Source organism: Carcharodon carcharias, chromosome 10 (assembly GCF_017639515.1).
Source record: "Carcharodon carcharias isolate sCarCar2 chromosome 10, sCarCar2.pri, whole genome shotgun sequence".
In the NCBI taxonomy this organism is placed as follows: domain Eukaryota; kingdom Metazoa; phylum Chordata; class Chondrichthyes; order Lamniformes; family Lamnidae; genus Carcharodon; species Carcharodon carcharias.
Genome location: NC_054476.1, coordinates 159,622,340 through 159,642,652, shown reverse-complemented (window position 1 = coordinate 159,642,652; position 20,313 = coordinate 159,622,340). Strand labels below are relative to the sequence as shown.

General features: G+C 43.5%; 1 long non-coding RNA gene across 1 annotated transcript in view; it reads right to left on the bottom strand.

The window, feature by feature from the left end:
- Positions 1 to 228: 228 nt before the first annotated feature.
- The window catches only part of LOC121283359, a 74,508-nt gene continuing 54,423 nt past the window's right edge, over positions 229 to 20,313 (bottom strand). The window contains exons 3-4 of the long non-coding RNA XR_005944239.1: positions 17,769 to 17,838; positions 229 to 2,062 (exon numbers count right to left, since the gene is read on the bottom strand). This is a non-coding gene — a long non-coding RNA (uncharacterized LOC121283359). The remainder of the gene's footprint in view (positions 2,063 to 17,768; positions 17,839 to 20,313) is intronic.

The following is a 20,313-nucleotide window of genomic DNA, read 5'->3' as shown; positions in this document are numbered from 1 at the left end:
TTTACTTCAGTTCTAAAATACCATGAGACATGCCATTGAAGTTTGAGTCAAATGAGGAGAAACTAATTGTTTGAATTTTGTTCTTCAACCTGACAGTGTGATTCATTCATGTAATATCAGGGTCATTACCTACGAGTAGGTCAAGAATTTTTTAACTTGTTTTGCTAAAGATCACAGACCTGAGCTTATATGCATGTGTACTTGTCATTCAGGAAAGATTTCATTTCATTAAGTAACAATCATAATGCTTTATTGTCTATTAATACAAGATTCAATTCAACACAACTTATTACCATTATAAAACTTAAACATCTTATAGCAAAACATGGCCTGGCCTATTTTCTGGGTAGTCAGGTAACTGGCAGACGTTTGGATATTTTGTTTAAAATCAACCAGTAATGGTTAACAATATTCTTCACAGAGGAAGTGACTGAAGGACAGAACATCAGAATTTGGGACACTTATTAGAATTATGAACTGAGTCCTGATTTTCTACTTAATAATACCGACAGAGACTAAGATGATGGCAATGAAGACAACAACTGGCATTTATACAGCGCTTTAGGTGTAGAAGTGTTCCAAGTTTCTTCATAGAGGAGGGAGGAAAATGGCCACTGAGCCAAAAACTGGAGATTAGGAAGGGTGATCACAAGCTCAGTTAAAGACATTAATGAAGGTCTTAAAGCAAGAGAGAGAGTTAGAGGAGCTTTAGTGGGGAAATTCTAAAGAGTGAGACCCAAGCTGCTGAAGGCATAGCTACAAAACGTTGGTCCAAAGCACAACACAGGAGAGTTAGATGAACGGAGCATTTTCATGTGTGGTTCTCAGGTGGAGGGTGGGGCTATGTCACAGAGGGATTTAAAAGAGGATAAAGAATTAAATTTAGGAAGTTAGGAGTAGGAGCCACTATGGATCAAATGAGGACAGGAGTGGTGGGAGGGCACATCGCCAGCTGAGATTTATGGAAGGGAACAACAGGCTGACTAAAATTCTGCACTCCCAAATTTACACAGCTGAACAGTCTCTGAGCACAAGTAGAAACATGTCCCCTTCAAACATACTTGGGGGGGGAGTGAAGCAGTGTTTTATTTATTGCAACTTTACTAGCTCTTCAGACAGTTTTTATGCTTTCTGCTCAATAGTAATGATCATAAATGGCCAAGATGTGGTTGGCTCAATATTCCTATATCCTGTTCTTGCCGGAAGATAAGAACATTCAAATGGCTCATGGCCAGGCTTACCAGCAATGCTCATCATTTGTCATCTACCCAAAGCAAAACCCAGGCCCAATCATTTTAAAAATGTTTACAAATCACACACATTCAACTTTCAATTGATATAATAACATAGATAATAATTACAATAACTTCAACTTCAGGATAAGTTAATTATTCTGATTTAAAATATATGTTACTTCTGTATAGGATAATATACAATATATAGATCCTAGAGAGCTACAAGAGGTGCAAGTTGGTACATTACCATTTTAGTTAGCTCTATACTTTCCTTCACAGACTTTGTTCTGTTTCTGCAAGACTGCATTTCCTCCAGCTCAGAGTGAGGAAGGTGAATTGCTCTGTAGCTTCCACCTTGTCCTTTTCTAGAGTGGAGATTAGAAGCTTGCAACAGTGGCTTCATGATGACTCCCCATTATCTATGGAGAGATGATTGGCATTTTGACAGCTATGTAAAAGCTGCACCATAAAGTCTTGCTTTTCACCTCAATCAGTCAATGCCAATGTAGTGCACCTCTTGCCTAAAACCTATTTTATTTTGAGAGAACAGGTTAACAAGAGTCTTTTGTTTTCACTAACATGTATACTGTATAAATTTACAACATACTGCGCCACAAATCATTACAAAAATTGTTTCTTATGAACTTGAGGATACTCGACACAGGAAAAGCACCATTTGTAAAATTAAACAAAAAACAACAATGCTACAAAATCGAACTATTTTAACTAGCTTATAAAAGTGTAGCCATAAACATAATAGAGTATAATTTTCTTGTGCAAGTATCATGTCTTCAGATAGAAATGATTTCAATGACACGGTGTAAACTCTGTAACAGAAAATAAAAGTTTAAGATATGAAAGTAGAAATTGCTGTTTGTAAAAATAATTCACAAGGTTTAATGTTACTTTTTGTATTTTAACAAATATCTCAATTAATACAAACTTGCCAACCTTACACTGCCAGCCCATGCAATGCTTTTTGTAATTATAATTCATTCCATGAACTAAGTTATATGTGGGTTTGCACTCATGATTTCTCCAACAAAATGCGAGGAAGAGCAACTCTGAGGGTGAAACACCCTGTTTTATTCTTCTTCCTAACTACATGGTAGGAAGTATCAAGGCATCTGGGAAAAGATGGAGGAAATTTTAGGGATCATACCTTATGTTCAATTTTGCCTTGTTTTATAGATGCTCTAAGATCTCAGCCTCTTATTCTTCTCCCTTTTGAGCATTGGCATGTACAAGGGGTTGGGGAGCAGTAGAAGGAAACAGACCTATCCATCAATAAAGCAAGCCTTGAAATGCAATGCATGTTCTAATCTTTTCAAATGATGAATACATTTCTATCCACAAAATTATGGGGCCTTAAAGCTAAAGAGTAAATTCACTGCACAGTAAAGTGGTTCAAAAAGACTCATTTTAAATTGTGGAGGCATCGGATGGTGCCACGTCCAAAGCAGTAAAAGTACACGTAAGTAGCTGACAACGTAACATCTAAATTTATGTACGCACCACAGATGTTCCTATTAAATAGTGAGCAGGTACAGTATAATCTTGCTCAGATGAATTGATGTGAATTATTTACGTAAGTGCCTCCATAGTTTAAAATGGGTCCTTGTGAACCACTTCACTGAGTAGTGAAGGTACTTTTTAGCTTTAAGGCCCCAAAATTTTGTGCATGGAAATGTATTCACCGTTGAAAAGATTTGAACTGCTTTACACTTCAAGGCTTGTTTTACTGGCAGATGGGTCTGCTTCCTCTTGATGCTCCTCAACCTTTAATACTCAATGCTCAAGAGGGAGAAGCATAAGATGCTGAGATCTTAGAGCATCTGTAAGACTGGGATAAATTGTACAAAAGGTATGCATCATGAATAATACATTCGGAGCATGCTTTAAAGATCATAATGCCCCATAAAATGCACAATTTTAGTAACTGGAAAAGAGGTGTTAATTGAAGGAACCAAACCCATGCCTCTATTCCATCTCATGTACATTTACTTCCTTCTAAAAGACAAGTTGAAAGTTTCTATTTTAGGATTATTCCAAAATGCAATCAATGAATCACCTTGTGCAATGTCTACAAGTTTTTTTTAATCAGGTAAATTTGCCACAATAGATAGTTGGGTGAGGGATTGTGCCTGGAATTCCTGGTGTGAACATTTCCCAATCTTGAGGCAAGGTACTTACAGGTGATGAATAAGTTAGAGGGTGAGTCACTCCAGGTTGCTTTCACACACCCTCACTGGATAGCTAGATATTATCCTGGATGCAACCATCAAGATGTTGCACAAGGTAGGAGGCTTAAAGAAGTACATCCTGATGACTCAGTGTGTAAAGGCAATCTAAGGCATAATATTTAGTCATACCTGCAAAAAAAGTTCCCTGAATTAACCTCTCCTTAACTGTTGCTTTAAAACCTTGTAAACCAGGAAAAGAGGTGCTTGAAATGACAGATGAAAAACAAGTAGCACTTTTGTCAGCTGTAGCTCAACCAGTAACACACTTACTTCTGAATCAAAAGGTTTGGGTTCAAGACCTACTCCAGGGATTAATTTTGTTCAATGGAATGTGGGCGTCGCTGGCTAGGCCCACATTTATTGCCAATCCCTAATTGCCCTTGAGAAGATGGTGGTGTGCTGCCTTTTTGAACTGCTGCAGTCCATCTGCTTAGAGCACCCACTGTCCCACTTGGAAGGGAGTTGCAGGATTTTGACTCAGCGACAGTGAAGGAATGATGATATAGTTCCAAGTCAGGATGGTCAGTGACTTGGAGGGAAACCTGCAGGTGGTGGAGTTCTCATGCATCAGCTGCCCTTGTCCCTCTAGGTGGTGGAGGTCATGGGTTTGGAAGGTGCTGTCGAAGGGGCCTTGGTGAGTTGCTGCAGTGCATCTTGTACATGGTATACACTGCTGCCACTGTGCATCAGTGCTGGAGGGAGTGAATGTTTAAGATGGTGAATGGGGTGCCAATCAAGCGGGCTGCTTTGTCCTGGATGGTGTCAAGCTTCTTGAGTGTTGTTGGCGCTGCACTCATCCAGGCAAGTGGGAAGCATTCCATCACACTTCTGACTTATGCCAACTGTAGATGGTGGGCAGGCTTTGGAGAGAGAGGAGGCGAGTTACTCACCACAGAACTCCCAGCCTCTGACCTGCTCTTGTAGCCAGAGTTTCAGCTTCTGATCAATGGTAACCCCAGGTTGTTGATAGTGGTGGATGGAGCAATGGTAATGCCATTGGATGTCAAGAGGAGATGATTAGATTCCCTCTTGTTGGAGACAGCCATTGCCTGGCACACTCGGTCAAATGATGTCTTGATGTCAAGTGCTGTCACTCTCAACTCAGTTCTTGAGTTCAGCTCTTTTGTCCATGTTTGGACCAAATCTGTAATGAGACCAGGAGCTGAGTGGCCCTGGCGGAACCCAAACTGAGCATCAGTGAGCAAGTTATTGCTAAGTATGTGCTGCTTCATAGCACTGTCGATGACACTTTCCATTATTTTGCTGATGACCAAGAGAAGGCTGATGGGGTGGTAAGTGGCCAGTTGGATTTGTCCTGCTTTTTGTATACAGGACATACCCGGGCAATTTTCCACTTTGCCGGTAGTTGTCAGTATCGTAGCTGTACTGGAAAAGTTTGGCCAGGGCCGCAGCTTGTTCTGGAGCACAAGTCTTCAGTACTATTGCCAGAATGATGTCAAGGCCCATAGCCTTTGCACTGACCAGTGATTTCAGCTGTTTTTTGATATCCTGTGGGGGAATGAATCGAGTTGGCTAAAGACTGGCATCTGTGATGCTGGGGACCCCCCGAAGGAGGCCGAGATGGATCATCCACTCAGTACTTCTGGCTGAAGATGGCTGCAAATGCTTCAGCCTCCTTTTGCTGGGCTTCCCCAACATTGAGGATGAGGTAGTTGTGAAGCCTCCTCCCCACAGTAGGTTGTTTAATTGTCCACTGCCATTCATGACTGGACTGAACTTAGATCTGATCTGTTCGCTGTGGAGCCATTTAGCTCTGTTTATCACTTGCTGCTTACACTGTTTGGTGTGAAAGTAGTCCTGTGTAAAAGCATCACCAGGTTGACAGCTCACTTTTAGGTACACCTTGTGCTGCTCCTGGCATACCCTCCTGCAGCCTTCATTGAACCAGGTTTGATCCCCTAGCTTGATGGTGGAGTGGGTGACATGCTGGGCCATGGGGCTGCAGAGTGTGGCTGTAAACAATTCTGCTGCTGCTGATGGCCCACAGTGCCTCATGGTTGCCCAGTTTTGAGTTGCTAGATCTGTTTGAAATCCATCCCATTTAGCACGGCGGTAGCATCACACAATATGATGGAGGGTTAGGGATACCTCAATGTGAAGACAGGACTTTCCCCCACAAGGATTGTGAAATGGTCATACCTACCAATACTGTCATGGACAGGTAGATTGTTGAGAACGAGGTCAAGTATGTTTTTCCCTTTTGTTGGTTCCCCCACCACCGGCCGCAGATATTGTCTAGCACCTCTGTCCTTTAGAACTCAGCCAGCTTAGTGAGTAGTGGTGCTACTGAGCCAGTCTTGGTGATGGACATTGCTGACCCCACCCAGAGCACACACTGCATCCTTGCCAATTCCACTAAGTGGTGTTTAACATAGAGCACTGATTCATCAGCTGACCTGGGTGGGGGGGGGGGGGGGGGGGGGGGGGGGGGGAGTTGTGGGGTAGGTGATAATCAGCAGGAGGTTTCTTTGCCCATGTTTGACCCAAAGCTGTGAGACTTCATGGGGTCCAGAGTCAATGCTGAGGACTACCAGGGCAACTCCCCCCCCCACTGACTGTATACCGCTGTGCTGCCAACTCTGCTGGGCCTATCCTGTTGGTGGGACAGGACATACCCAGGGATGATGGAGCCTGGGACAATATCTGTAAGGTATGATTCTGTCAGTATGACTATGTCAGGCTGTTGCTTGACTAGTCTATGGGACAGCTCTCCCAATTTTGGCACTAGCCCACAGATGATAGTAAGCAGGGCTTTGCAGGGTTAACAGGGCTGGGTGTGCCATTATTGTTTCTGGTGCCTAGGTCAATGTTGGGTGGCCTGTCCTGTTTCATTCCTTTTAGACTTTGTAGCAGTTTAATACAGCTGAGTGGCTTGCTGGGCCATTTCAGAGGGCATATAAGAGTCAACCACATTGCTGTGGGTTTGGAGCCACATGTCGGCCAGGCTAGACCAGGTAAGGATGGCAGATTTCCTTGCCTAAAGGATAAGTGACAACAATTGGCAATGGTTTCCTGCTCACCATTGGACTAACATTTTCAATTCCAGATTTATTAATTGAATTGATATTCCACCAGTTACTGTGGTGGGATTTGAACTGGTGTCCCCTAAGAATTAGCCTGGGCCTCTGGATTACTAATCCAGCAACATTACCACTATGCCACCACCTCCCCTCGAGTGCAGAACGTAGGCAACATTCCAGTGTAATACTCAGAGAGTGCTACACTGTCGGGGATGCTATTGTTTGGATGTGGTGTTAAAAACTAGGTCCTGTCTGATCTCTTAGATGGACATAGAAGATCTCATGACACTTTCTGAAGAACAAGAGAGGTATTCTCCTTGGTATCCTGGCTAATATTTAACCTGTAACTAATGTTACTAAAAAAAAAATTGATCTGGTCATTGTCATATTGCTGTTTGTGGGAGCTTGCTGTTAAGATGTACTGTAGAAACACACCAAGGCTCCTTCCACAGCACTATCCAAACCAACGACCTCTACCACCTAGAAGTACAAGGGCAGCAGACACATGGGAACACCACCACCTGTAAGTTCCCCTCCAAGCCACCCACCATCCTGACTTGGAAATATATCACTGTTCCTTCACTATCGCTGGGTCAAAATCCTGGAACTCCCTTGCTAACAGCACTGTGGGTGTACCTACACCACATGGACTGCAGCGGTTCAAGAAGGCAGCTCACCAACACCTTCCCAAGGGCAATTAGGGATAGGCAATAAATGTTGGCCTAGCCAGCGAAGGCCACATCCCATGAATGAATTTAAAAAAAAGAAACTGGCTGCTGAGTTATCTACATTACAAAAATGACTACCCTTCAAAAAGTACCTGACTGGCTGTAAAGGGCTTTGTTGACATCCTGTCATGACAGGCACTATATAAATGCAAGTCTTTCTTTTACTCCAGGTATCAACACTGAACAACAATCAGCGGGTCATGAGTAAGGGCTCTTTTCTAATCTCTTAGGAGGAGGAGGGAGTGTAAGTGGGAGGGGGAAAAAAATCACCTATGGACAGCTCCAATCCATCAAATTCTCACCGAGTCAGTTCCTACAGAATATCTAAGAAATCAAGATCGGTCGGTGATTTTTATGGAATGATACTGGTTCCCATTCCCGCTTCCCTGACCATGTCATAACATGAACCAACATTCTCCCATGAGGAGAGCGTTCAATTCGATAAAAGATAATTATAAAAATGAAGATAATTATTAAAGGTAAGCATAAAAATATATGTGTAACCATAACACATCAAAATACATGTTGGTGGAATATAACACATAAGCTGAATATAAATGGCACGCTTTTAAAGAGAAAATCAGAATCCATAAACACACAGGCCAAAGTCAAAAGAAGTATTTGTATGATAAAAAAGCCAAGGCAGATGACTTGTCACATACAAACACAATGTAAACAAAGCATTCTTTGTATCCAGCAAAACATAAAAACACAGAGATAAAAGCAAAGAACTGCGGATGCTGGAAATCCAAAACAGAAACAGAAACAGAAATACCTGGAAAAACTCAGCAGGTCTGGCAGCATCGGTGGAGAAGAGTACAGTTAACGTTTCGAGTCCTCATGACCCTTCAACAGAACTGTTGAAACATCAACTGTGCTCTTCTCCGCCGATGCTGCCAGACCTGCTGAGTTTTTCCAGGTATTTCTGTTTCTGTTTTTGTTTTGAAAACAAAGAAACACCCGATGAATAGGTAAAAGAGATTAAGACCACCATTAGGTCAGCTACAACGTTAATGGTAAAGAGGATAATGGATGACTGTGGCAGTAATGGCAAACCATTTCCAGCTATCTTAAGCGTCAGGCAGCCATCAAAGTCTGTATCGGGCCATTGAAAAATGCTCAAGGACTTCTCACATTGGACTCTCAGGCCTCGATACTAACCCCTCCACAGTAGGTAGGAGAAGGTTGGGTGGGTGTTTAAACCTTAAAAAAAATGGGGAACTTACCCTCAACCTGCTGTGTTCATGCCAGTTGCTGTCTTTTTTATGGTGATGGATGTGAGGTGTATGGTCGTCTCATCCTGGGAAAGGCGAGGCTCTTGACTATCAGATTTAAATCAGGCTCCCACTGCGCAGTGAGAGCCCAATTTAAATGAGCTGCTGCTGGGTGGACTTTGCAGGCATTAGGAAACTCACCAGCAAAATTAAGGCAAGAGTTTCAGATTAGTGTATTTTACAGCACTCCTTGTGGGCCAGGAATCGGGAACTTTACCCCTAGTCTGGGAAGATGCCAGTGTAGCTCCCAAGTAAGTCTCACTTTTGCAATAGGCTAGATTCTCAGAGCAATCAATAAGGATTCCCGATATAACTACTTTAGCCTTGTCGAACACGGCTTCTGCAAAATAAGGCTGTGCCTTATAAATGTGGTCAAGTTTTCCCAAGGAATCACCAGGTTGGATAAGGGCAAACCAGTAGACATTTTCTACCTGGACTTTTGGATTGCTTTCGATAATTTACCACACACGAGTCTGCACTATGGACTGAATATTTTGGAATCAGTGGTATTCTGTTGCGATGGATTGAGAATTGCAGATTGTCCATAGGCTGAACTTTGTTGTCAATGGAATATACCTGCTTTGAGATCAGAGATCAGTCAGATCCCACAGTGATTGGCATTAGGACCCTTGTTATTTATTATTTTCATCAGTGACCTAGGTACAGTGTTTCAGAAATGATTCATAGACTTAAAGACAATACCTAGCTATGTGTGAGTGTTAGGACTATAGAGGCTGCTCAACTACCTGGGAGGAGATCTCGAGTTGGGGAAATGGGCCACTGCCGGCGAATCATGTTTAACCAGTGGGCAGGTCTATTGCCAAATAGTGAAAGAAAGAGATTTGGGTGCAATAGTGCATCACTATAAAGGTTCATTATCAAGCCCTGGAGCTTCAATCAAATAAACTCATGGGTTGTATTCACAGAACAAGGCTGTGTGCAGTTTGATCTCCTCAGATGGTGGGTGATATTTAGGCTTTGGGAAGTGGGAGGAGGGGGTTTACAAGATTAATGCTCATTTTAAAACACCTTGGTTACCCAGATGGGCATAGAGAGCTGGGTTCTGTTTACTATGCACCGAAGAGAATTGCTTGAGATTTGTAAAATAATGAAGGAGCAAGATTGTGTTTAATTGAACCAACTATATCAAATGGATGGGTCTGGGGAGAGCCAGCGATCCTGCTTACTAGTTATGTAAGGGTAGGACTCGATTGGATATTTCTTCTATTCTTTGGGAACAGTGAACCTGTAGAACAGGCTGCAGTCTCATGCAGCGAACTCTCATTTGCTACATTCCTTCAAGACAAAGCTGGGTCTGTTGGCTGGGGGAGATCACCTTGTACAAGAACTGGGTACCCTGTAATATAAATCAGGGTCAATGTGATCTCCTGGACTCGTTTTGATCAGCTAAAGCAGTTGAAGAGGAATTTTCAAAATTTTTCCTAATTGATCTGGATTTTTATTGAGTTTTTCACCTCTTCCAAGAGATTACATCTTGCCAGAGGGGTAGGAAGTGTTTGGATCATGATGTGTAGGACATCAAAATCATATAGGACAGGTTGGATGGAGCAGTGCGTCTTTTCCTATGCGGAGCAGCATTGCAGTTGTCTCACGTTGTACAGAAATGATTGTAATTTGCATTGGTTGCAACATTCGTCTAACATAAATCAAGCGCTGAGCCAAACTAGTTTTACACTTTCATAACATGTTGATGTAACCCCACCCCCGGTTCTTTCTTACTCATCCAGCTGAAATAATTGATCCACAGAAACACTATCTCAACCCTTTTATAAATCTTACTGATATTCGCATTATACTTGTCTTATAATTGACAGCACTCTGCGCACTGTTGGGCCTGATTTATTATTTTAATTTGTGATTAAAGCAACATGTATATATCACAGTAAAATACATGCATGGTGTGCCCAATCCGTATGATCTACAATTTTTGCACTTTTACATTTCCATGAATTTTGTTGATGTGGCTTTTCTGCTGCTAAATCCCTAACCACCACACAACACATTTTAAAGTGGGGTGGCTGCTTCTCAGTATTCATGCACAGTTGAGAGTTACTTTGAAGCAGGATTTACAGACAACAGACTGCTTTTGTTTTGCACTTGGCTAAGGATTAACCACTGTCTGTTACCTCTATCTTTTCAAATACTTCATACTTAAAGGTGTGTGCACATCTCAGCTACTAGGAATAGGAGAAGACAATTTGTCCCAACAAGGTCAACACGTTTTTACTTACCCACCTTCTCATCTTATCCCTCAGCCTTTCTCTCTAAAGAAAGTCATCCAAATGCCCCTTGAACCCCCTAATATTGCCTACCTCAATGGCTCTGCTTGGTAACCTATTTCACAGTACTGTTTACCCTTGGGATCAAAAGGCCTTTTCACTTTACTCTTATGTTTGAAAGCTAGGAATTACTTCAGTGAGGAGGCTCCTGATCAGCTGCCTTACCTCCAGATTGATACACAAGTTTGGCTTCTGCCAGTAAAGGCAGCCAATCGGGAGCATTTCCCAAGTAACATTCTGACAGAATATTTAACTTGGTTTGAAATGTATTGCCATAGTGAATAATTTCCTTCATTAACTTTGCAAACCTCCTTCATAATTTTAACAGTTTAATTCAATTTGAAGTCCATTTTTTAAACAGAACGTGCCAAACATCTTCAACCTTCCCTCATGACTCAATGTTCCTGATAACAGGTACCATCTTGATACTTTCCATCCCCTCTCATGGGTGATAATATTCTTCCTCTAATTAAATGGCCATAACTTCACAAAGTACTCCAGGAGTTTCTTCATTGTGTGACATTAGGTGCACCGTAAAGCAATGGAAAACAGCAGAGAGAATGAGATAAGGGCAGAGATGGTTGTCATACCAGAAATGAAAATGACCAGTCTTGATGAAGGATGGGATGTGTTTTTTAAAACTCAAACCAGGATCATCACTGGTTAGAGTGCCAGTCTGTTGAGTTCGCTGATATCAACATGGGTAATAAAAGAGCAAATTTCAATTTGATGGTTACAATCCTCAGGAACAAAAAGGTAAAAAAAAACAGTAAGCCAGTTATCTTTTATTCTTTATGGCCAGGATTTTTCCTATGGTAAGTGGGCTGGGGCAGGCATGGAGATGATCACTGACTGCATGCTGCCATTTTACCCGGCCGGGCCAGTTAAGGCCTGCTCAGCATGATATACGATCGGTGGTGCTCAGCGCTACCTGTGCGGGCAGTGGGGGGAGGAGGGAGAGTTGGGGGCCAGCGCTCTGAAAGAGCGCAACCATCTCCCTGGGGCACAGAGCTGCCTCAGGGAGGTTGAATGGAGATTAAAACAATTCAACAAATGATTTAAAAATTTGTTTAAACATGTCCCCCTCATGTAAGTGTGTCGCATGAGTTGGGACATGTTTTTAAATTTGTGAAAATTTTTTTTTTTTATTTGATTAAAAGCTTCAGGAAACCTCAGCCCGCCCGTGGATGAGGTTTCCTGAAAAAACGTGAAGGCCGCATGGGGCTTTCTGCCTGCTCCCCCCGCCAACCTTAAGGTTAGATGGGCAGTGTTCGCAAGTGCCTCAATTCATTTCTTACTGGCTTTAGTCGGCTGTTTACATTTCAGCAGCCGACTCCGGCGTGCGCCTGTCGAACGAAATATCGCGATGACATCAGGACACATGCCCGATGTCATCGCACATCACTTTACCCGCCAGCTTGTTGGGCCTGCCCCTGCTCGCCGACGGAAGAATCCTGTCCCAAGTGTTTTCTGTGTCAAAACATTTCGAACCGGGCAACATTAAAAAAAAACTTTTAACGCCAAGGATGTTTTCATACAGTCCTAATGTTGGGACAATAGTGTTTCAGAGGTTATCTTATATCATTCTACTTTTGAAAAATAGGAGCATTTTGAGTATCTTTCTTCAGCATTTAATATTCCAGATTTTGTTTTGATAATTGGTCTTTTGCCTGATCATTATCTATTGATTTGGGGAACAGTTTATGTGTTTAATTAGGCTAAAAATGACAGAACATTAAGATCTGTGTATTCGGTGATTTAAACTTGGAAGTTAGAGGGTTAGATTTTGGCTTTGTGATAACCCATTCTACATTTCTCTTGATTATTCTTCCAACTGAAGTTAATGAAAATAAAAATTAAGAGATGTAGAACACTCTGCCAATTTGCTATTGTCCGTTTTACACAATGTCAAGATCTACCCTATAGCCTTACATTGGTATATAATTGCTTAGCAGATGTTATTTTGCTATTTTAATGGGATATTAATCAAGTTGAAATAAATAAATTAACACCTTAGTTTAATTACAGATGCATTAGGTATTGCTAATCTAAAATGGCACATTGTAATTTCCAGGCTTCAATACAAACGGGGAAGTCTTGTGATGCAGTGGGCAGCATTGCTGCCTCTGAACCAGAAGCTTTGGTTCAAGGCCAACTCCAGGCCTTGATGGCCAAGGAAGGTGCGCTCATAACACAGCCAAAATGGTTGAGTATCAGCCTGTATACCTTCCAACTCGCGCCAATGGCAGGCGGTGAGAGCAGGGATTCCGGGTCAGCCATGTGTTGGAGAGTAATTGGAGCCTCTATCAGGCCACAACATGCGTGTAAGAGCGTATGTTGCCACAGCAATCAGTAAGGGGGTGGTGGGGGGGGGCGCATGATTGGCTCAGTTGGCTGGGAGTCTTGTATGGAACCGATTGGTGCCAACAGCATGGGGTTCAGTCCCTGTTCTGGCAGGGGTTGATTTGGGACCTCCTCCTTACCCTACCTGGGGCAGAGGTTGTGACACTGTTGGTCAGAGCTGCCTTCGAGCAGAAGAAGAAGAATTACAAATGGTTTGAAAATAATTTTCAATCCACATTCAGGGGTAATTGTTGTTGTTGTTGTGCTTTGCAATATAACACCTTCTTGAATAACAAGAAGAGCTTTTTCCTCCCAAATGTTAAACTCATTGGGGAGCATTTCCCATCCCACCCCCCTCAGGGGGTATGTGCGGGAGCGGGCGCGAGTGGGTGGTTTCCTGGTCAGCGCCCCCTGTTGGGGTTGCGCCGCCATTTTACGTGACGTCCACTCGGAAGCGCTATGCGCTCCCTGTGCGGGCGGTGGGGGGGGGGTGCTTGGGGTATGATTCCCTGAGCCGGGAATGCGCTCTTTCACGCATGCCCGCCAAAGAGTGCGCAGATCTCGTTGAGGCTAAGTGCCAATTTCTTATACTTAAACATTTTATACACATTTTAAATCCCTCATGACACCTCATCCTGCCCATGGATGAGGTTTCGTGTGTTTTATGAAGGCCGCCTGGCTGTAAGGTTGGACGGGCAGCTCCATTAATTGGTTTAATCACCTTTTTAATGGCCTTAAGTGGCCGTTGACAGTTTGGCGGGTGTGTAGCCAACTCGGCTGCGCGCCCGCCGAACTGAAAATCTAAATGACGCGGGGTGACTTGGGGACACACACCCAATGTCACGCTGTGCCATTTTACACGTCGGCGAGCTGGTCCCACCCCCCCCTCACCGACTGGAAGATGCAGCCCATTAATATTCCACAACAAAGCTGTCAGATGGAGTCTGTGTTAGCAGCTCCCTACCAGTGAACATCCAGTTTAATCACCCGCTCTGATACCTTTTCGGTATCAACTTCATACGTGATGAGTTGTCTTGAGGGCCCAGACATCCATTAAGCTTGTTGAAGCTCCTTCACCCCAGAAAAAACATTGTTTGATTGACATCCCAGGCTCTCTAATCTCTGATGCCAATTCCACAATTTTTTTTTACACAAGTTAAGTGGCTTCAAGGGTTTGTGATTTTTGTTATTGATGCTTTAAAGGGCCTGGATGATGGACACTTTAATTGGCTTGTGGTGAAATGACTTCTTATTCCCAAATAGTAGAAAGCTATGAATGGATCACTTTTCTTTTGGAAGGGCAGAGCTTGGCATAGGGGGCATTTGGGACCAGGGGGTGGGAGGAAAGACAGATCTTGGCATGGGGCCATGAAGGGTCACAGGATGTGAGTGGAAGGGCAGAGCTTAGCAATGGGGGCACGAGGAGCACCTTTTGAACTTATCTTTTAAAACGTCACCTCATGCAGACTAAGGTTCACAGCTCCTCCGAGGTACCATGAACAACAACTCTTTAAAAACCTGGCCCAACTCCATGAAAATTGCAGAGGAGTAGGAGATGTCCATATCCACAGTGGAGCCAGCAAGGCCTGGAGTGCCAGATGTGGGCTTTTGACAGGAACCTCTCTGATCCCCTAAAAGGCACTCCTGAAAATCATCGGCGGAGAAGAAAAGAGTTGATGTTTCGAGTCCTCATGACCCTTCGACAGAACTAGGTGAATCCCAGGAAGGGGTGAAATATAAGCTGGTTTAAGGTGTGTGTGGGGGGGAGGGGGGGGGGGCGGGGGGGTGGGTTGGGTGGAGGGAGAGAAGTGGAGGGGGGGGTGTGGTTGTAGGGACAAGCAGGCAGTGATAGAAGCAGATCATCAAAAGATGTCACAAAGAGCAGAACAAAAGAACACATAGGTGTTGAAGTTGGTGATATTATCTAAACGAATGTGCTAATTAAGAATGGATGGTAGGGCACTCAAGGTATAGCTCTAGTGGGGGTGGGGGGAGCATAAAAGATTTAAAAATAATGGAAATAGGTGGAAAAAGAAAAATCTATATAATTTATTGGAAAAAAAACAAAAGGAATGGGGAAGAAACAGAAAGGGGGTGGGGATGGAAGAGGGAGTTCGAGACCTAAAGTTGTTGAATTCAATATTCAGTCCGGAAGGCTGTAAAGTGCCTAGTCGGAAGATGAGGTGTTGTTCCTCCAGTTTGCGTTGGGCTTCACTGGAACAATGCAGCAAGCCAAGGACAGACATGTGGGCAAGAGAGCATGGTGGAGTGTTAAAATGGCAAGCGACAGGGAGGTTTGGGTCATTCTTGCGGACAGACCGCAGGTGTTCTGCAAAGCGGTCGCCCAATTTACGTTTGGTCTCTCCAATGTAGAGGAAACCACATTGGGAGCAACGAATGCAGTAGACTAAGTTGGGGGAAATGCAAGTGAAATGTTGCTTCACTTGAAAGGTGTGTTTGGGCCCTTGGACGGTAAGGAGAGAGGGAGTGAAGGGGCAGGTGTTACATCTTTTGCGTGGCCATGTGATGGTGCCATAGGTGGGGATTGAGGAGTAGGGGGTGATGGAGGAGTGGACCAGGGTGTCCCGGAGGGCACGATCCCTACAGAATGCCGGCAGTGGGGGTGAAGGGAAGATGTGTTTGGTGGTGGCATCATGCTGGAGTTGGCGGAAATGATAGAGGAGGATCCTTTGAATGCGGAGGCTGGTGGGGTGATAAGTGAGGACAAGGGGGACCCTATCATGTTTCTGGGAGGGAGGAGAAGGCGTGAGGGCGGATGTGCGGGAGATGGGCCGGACACAGTTGAGGGCCCTGTCAACGACCGTGGGTGGAAAACCTCGGTTAAGGAAGAAGGAGGACATGCCAGAGGAACTGTTTTTGAAGGTAGCATCATCAGAACAGATGCGACGGAGGCGAAGGAACTGAGAGAATGGGATGGAGTCCTTACAGGAAGCGGGGTGTGAGGAGCTGTAGTCAAGGTAGCTGTGGGAGTTGGTAGGCTTGTAATGGATATTGGTGGACAGTCTATCACCAGAGATTGAGACAGCGAGGTCAAGGAAGGGAAGGGAAGTGTCAGAGATGGACCACGTGAAAATGATGGAGGGGTGGACCTCTGCCATTTCCGCCAACTCCAGCATGATGCCACTACCAAACACATCTTCCCTTCACCCCCCCGTCGGCATTCCGTAGGGATCGTTCCCTCCAGGACACCCTGGTCCACTCCTCCGTCACCCCCTACTCCTCCATCCCCACCTATGGCACCACCCCATGTCCACGCAAAAGATGTAACACCTGCCCCTTCACTTCCTCTCTCCTCACTGTCCAAGGGCCCAAACACTCCTTTCAAGTGAAGCAACATTTCACTTGCATTTCCCCCAACTCAGTCTACTGCATTCGTTGCTCCCAATGCGGTCTCCTCTACATTGGAGAGACCAAACATAAACTGGGCGACCGCTTTGCAGAACACCTGCGGTCTGTCCGCAAGAATGACCCAAACCTCCCTCTGTCGCTTGCCATTTTAACACTCCACCCTGCTCTCTTGCGCACATGTCTGTCCTTGGCTTGCTGCATTGTTCCAGTGAAGCCCAACAGAAACTGGAGGAACAACACCTCATCTTCCGACTAGGCACTTTACAGCCTTCCGGACTGAATATTGAATTCAACAACTTTAGATCTTGAACTCCCTCCTCCATCCCCATCCCCTTTCTGTTTCTTCCCCCTTCCTTTTGTTTTTTTTCCAATAAATTAAAAAGATTTTTCTTTTTCCCACCTATTTCCATTATTTTAAAATATTTTTAAATCTTTTATGCTCCCCCCACCCCCACTAGAGCTATACCTTGAGTGCCCTACCATCCATTCTTGATTAGCTCATTCGTTTAGTTATATATCACCAACTTCAACACCTATGTGTTCTTTTGTTCTGTTGTCTGTGACATCTTTTGATGATCTGCTTCTATCACTGCTTGATTGTCACTACAACTACACCCCCCCTCCACTTCTCTCCCACCCCCACCACCGCACCCCCCCCCCCCACACACACACACACACACACACACACACACACACACATACACACACACACACACACACACCTTAAACCAGCTTATATTTCACCCCTTCCTGGGATTCACCTAGTTCTGTCAAAGCGTCATGAGGACTCGAAACGTCAATTCTTTTCTTCTCCGCCGATGCTGCCAGGCCTGCTGAGTTTTTCCAGGTAATTCTGTTTTTGTTTTGGATTTCCAGCATCCGCAGTTTTTTGTTTTTATATTTTTACTCCTGAAAATCAGACAGCCCGGGAATGGGGTCAGAAATCCCAGAATCAGAACCCACCCGCCATTTCATCCTGAAGCAGTGAAAATCCAGGCCATTAAATCTGTTCCCCTCTCAATACAGATGCTGCCATAACCTCCTGAGTCTCTTTCAGCATCTTCTGTTGTTAAAAGAGAGATGTTCTTGTTACCAGCAGTGCTTATTTTGACAAGTGCTCAATCCTAGATCATTCTCTGATTCTTTCATTGCTGTTAGCAATTTGGTGGATCTTTTTAGTCTTGAACACAGTCACAAATCAGTGGAATTAAAAGTGTGAAAAGTTGAAGACTAACCTGTTACACTGGTACTGCCGAAGATGCAGAATTCTCTTCCTCGGTTTCAGGAATTCCAACTGTTGGTGCTCTAGAATTGAAATGCAATGCTCATTTTGTACTGATTATTATTAACAAATTGTTCAGCCAAATTTCTACTCTAAGACAGCTGTATCAGCTTGGTTAAATGATTGAGAAATGGGCGGAAAATCTACCCAGGGTTTGTAAAAAAAAGTGGTACACATCAAGGATCGCTGATGTGGTGACAGCATTGTATCAATCACATGTATCAGAAATAAATTAAATTTTTGATGGAGTTGTCCCGAACCACCATGGAAATGTCAATAATTGACACTGAGGATGAATTTTCCTGTTGAGCAATTTGTAACTCTGGAAATGTTTCACTGACTGTCTCAGGAATTACCACTGCCTGAAATATCTTCCCAAAACAAGATCCTATTCAAGGCTAATGCAGCACAAATGGCGGCCATTTGACTGATCATACCTGTGCCCTCTCCTTGAAAGTTAGTCCCACTATGCTGCTCTTTCCCTATAATCCTGCATATTTTTTCCTCCGATTTTAAGTATTTATCCAATTCGCTTCTGAAAGTTATTATTGAACCTACTTCCATCTCCCTGTCAATTCTCCTCATTTTATTTTCTATTGGAGTTAACAGATTGAAAATTAGGAGAGTTGTACAAAGGGAAACTGAGCTAATCACCTATGTTTTACACAATCTCCAAAAGTGAAAACTATCTCCCTTAATGTTCCTTAACTTAATTCTCTATTCACTGGTGAAAGTAGATAATATGCTACTAACACAAATACCCATTCTTTACAGCTGCCTAGTAGTGAAACCATTGTTCAACAGTTTCATGTAAACAGTGACACTCACCATCTATTTCCCTTTTTAAACATCAAATACAGAGAATTAGGATTAATTTTACTGTCCGTCGGACCTGTTGTTGTTATTCCAACAGTAGACTAAAAAAGTATTGGAGTTGGTGGAGTCCCTCGGCCTAACTGTACAAAGGAAATTAACAATAGAGGAAAAAGCCATTAACTCAGGTATTCCTGAGTTGCTGCAGCTATCTTTCATGGTCGAGATTCGCAACATCTTTAGGATAGATAAAATCATCAGCATTTAACGTTTAAACAAAGATTTTTTTTAAAGATATTGAAGTCTCCTTTAATCTAATTAGTCTCCTACTAATCTAAGTTCAGTTAGTAAAAATCTGTAATTTAATGACAAACAAGATTTGGGGGGGGCCACAGGGAAAAGGTGGGGAAGTGGGGCTAGGCGCATTGCTCCTACAGAGAGCCAGCATGCTCATGATGGGCCAAATGGCCTCCTTCTCTGCTGTAACCATTCTATAATGCTATGATTCTATTAACATTTATGTAGCTCATTTGATATAGTGAACACTCACTCCAATGAAGCACATAACAGAAAGAGACGCAGATATCTAGCAATGGAAGGACTGGTGCTATTTCTCCTTTATTCTTCCATGGCACATGGGCATCACTGGCAAGGCCAGCATTTGTTGTCATTCCTCAATTTCCCTTGAACTCCAAGTCTTGCTAGGCCATTTCAGAGGGCATTTAAGAGTCAACCACATTGCTGTGGGTCTGGAATCACATGTAGGCCAGACCAGGGAGGGGGGTGGCAGATTTCCTTCCCGACAGGACATTAGTGAACCAGGTGGGATTTTACCATGATTGAAGCTAGTTTCATGGTCCCATTACTGAGACTAGCTTTATATTCCAGATTTTTATTAACTGAGTTAAAATTCCACCAGCTGCCGTGGATTATTACTCCAGCAATGTTGTACTATCATCTCCCCTTAAAGGAATATGATCAAAGGTGTAGTTGAAAATAAAGCTTTTGAAGCTGGAAGTTAAGAGATTGGGGTGAATTCCAGAGAATAGAGCTGAGATGGCTTAAGATTCTATGTCCAATGGTGGAAAGTTGGGAGAGGGTGAGGCACAGGAGGCCTGACTCAGAAGACTTGAGTGTCCAGGTTGGGACATAGGGCTGGAGGAGAATGTGGAGTTAGATTAGCTCGAGGCAATGGAGGAAATGATAAATGAGGATCAAATGAATTGGAAGACAGCCAGGTTATATCTATGAGGACTGATGTTCTAGGTAGTTAGGTGTTAGTGTGACACTGGCATGTGCTTAGTGGTGTTTCAGACATGTTAGAGTTTATGTAAGGTGGAGCATGGGTGGCTGGAAAGATGAATATTGCAGAAGTTGAGTTTGTATGTCACAAATGTATGGATAAGATCGTTGGCTGTGGGAGTAAGTAAGGGCAGAGGTGTTTGTTATGATAGAAGCAGAAATAACCAGACTTGATGCAGGATAGGATATGGGGTTTAAATCTCAAACCAGGAAGATACCTGGTTTGGTCTTCAGTTTGTGTTTAGTTAGCTGCCGACAGGGGCTGGAACAGTAAACATTTGAGGTAATAATGAGGGAGAGGAAGGAGAAATCAAACAGGGTTCTTGCTCTTGATCATCATATTGTGACTTCTGCTAGAAAGTGCATGCACATGGATATGAGGA